The sequence below is a fragment of the Pteropus vampyrus genome, unplaced genomic scaffold (assembly GCF_000151845.1).
Source record: "Pteropus vampyrus isolate Shadow unplaced genomic scaffold, Pvam_2.0 Scaffold6529, whole genome shotgun sequence".
Classification (NCBI taxonomy): domain Eukaryota; kingdom Metazoa; phylum Chordata; class Mammalia; order Chiroptera; family Pteropodidae; genus Pteropus; species Pteropus vampyrus.
Window position 1 is genome coordinate 1 of NW_011895310.1, and position 2080 is coordinate 2080.

The following is a 2080-nucleotide window of genomic DNA, read 5'->3' on the forward strand; positions in this document are numbered from 1 at the left end:
CTGGTCCTTGACACAGTGGGCACTAATACAGGGAACCGAAGAAATTGCCCTAGTCAGGAGGAAACAAAGCTAGGGCTGTAGGAACCTCAGCTAAGGCTCCTAGTACTTGCTTGTTATGTGTCCCCAGTGAGCCCCTGAACCTCTCTGATCCCTATCCGTCTTCCAGAATGGGGGTCATCATCTGCTCTGATAGCCCCAGGGCTGCTGGAAGTTTTTGTGAGTTAAGTGCTGAAGTGGCCTGGAAACTGTAAAGCCTGGTACACCAGTGAGCAGTGATCTATCTATATGCAAGTGGAGGTGCCAGGGCAGACCTCATATAGGCCCCGAGAGTAGGAACAGCCTTAGCTTGGCACGGAAGATTTCCCACCCTTGGTCTGTGACCACACATCTTGCCTGTTGAGCTCCTCTGCTCCCACCATGGATTAGTGACTGCTTCTTACACCTACCTCCCAGTGGACCACTCCCTCCTCAGACCCGGCCTGTTGGACCCGAGGCTGCGTCTGTCCCAGTATGGGGCAGAGCCCTGAGCAGAGTAGAACCCAAGTGCACCCCTGACAGGTCTGCTGGCTAAACTTCCCCCCAAGTGAGGGCTTTCCTGGACGGCATTGATTTGTATGGAGCTGAGGACCTGGCTGGGTGCTTTTCTAGATGAGTTCTTTGCTCTTTTTCCTGCCCACTGGCAGAGGGTAGGGAGTGGGGCGGGGTAGGCAGGTGCAATTCCTTTTTGATGCTGAGTAGGGCAAGACTCAAAGTGAGAGAGCGAAGGCAGAGGGGTTGTTGTTCTGGCTGGAGAGTGACCACTTCAAAAAATCTAGAAACTTTGTACACCATTTAAATTTCATTGAATATATTTTTTATATTGTTTACATCTTACAGTTGCTGTTTTAATCATCTACACAGTTTTCAGAGTTATAGTCAAAAATCAATAGGCCTTTCTTTCCAGTTGCTGATGGACTTGCCGCACTTCTGGGAAGCTGAGATCTGTGCTTCGGGGCCTGGGCTAGGCTGGTTTCTGAGGGTGTTGCCAGCTTTTTATGCTTGACTCCATTCAGCATAGCTCCCTGAGGCATTTCACATATGAGGAAACTGAGGCACAGAGGTGAAGTGATGTAAGCCCCTCTCTAAGAGAACAGCTCTGAGTCTCTTCAGTTTCTACTCCATTCTTAGGTCAATTAAAGAGCCATTGTGGAAATTTTGATGTGTCCTCAATACAGTATTTAATAACTATCTATTGAGCAGCTGCTCTGTAGCAAGCTTTATTCCAGGGAGCAGAGACATAGCAATAAACAAAACAGGGAGGAAAAATTCTGCTCTCACGGAGCTGATGTTTGATTGGGGAGAGATGGACAATAACGTATAAGCATGTAAATATACTATTCGATATGTCAGATGGGGAAAAATGAAGCATGGTACAGCGGATAGAGAGTGCTGGAAGTGAGGAAAGTTACTATTTTATAAAGGGTGGTCAAGGAAGGCCTTGCTGAGAAAGTGACATTTGAGTAAAGACTCAGAAGAGGTGAGGGAATGAGCCGGAGGATAGATGGGGCATGATGGACTTAGGTCAGAGAGTTCTTCAGGGCTTTTGTACACCTTACAATCCATGTTTGTTTGTTTTTTTTTCGAGATGACACCACTTTATGCTAGAGTCTTGGAACATCGGGGCTGGTGGGCCTTTGGGGCTTTTGTGGTACCTGGCCCCCTTTCACCTGTCCATCCTGGTTCCTCTGTCCATCTCCAGAGTATTCAGCATGCTGCGTTTCCTGATGCCCCGGCTGCTTTGCCTGAGCTGCAGGACGGCCCCGTACTCCGCAGCAGCTGCCCTCCCAAGCCCGGTCCAGAACCCAGACATCTGCTACAACGAGTTAACAACGAGTGGCAAGATTCAGTCAGCAAGAAGACCTTCCCAACTGTCAGCCCTGCCACGGGAGAGGTCATAGGCCACGTGGCTGAAGGGGACTGGGCCGATGTGGATCGGGCAGTGAAAGCGGCCTGGGAGGCCTTCCGCGGAGGGTCTCCATGGCACGGGATGGATACCTCCGAGCGGTCTGGCTGTTGAACCGCTAGACTGACCTAGTAGAGC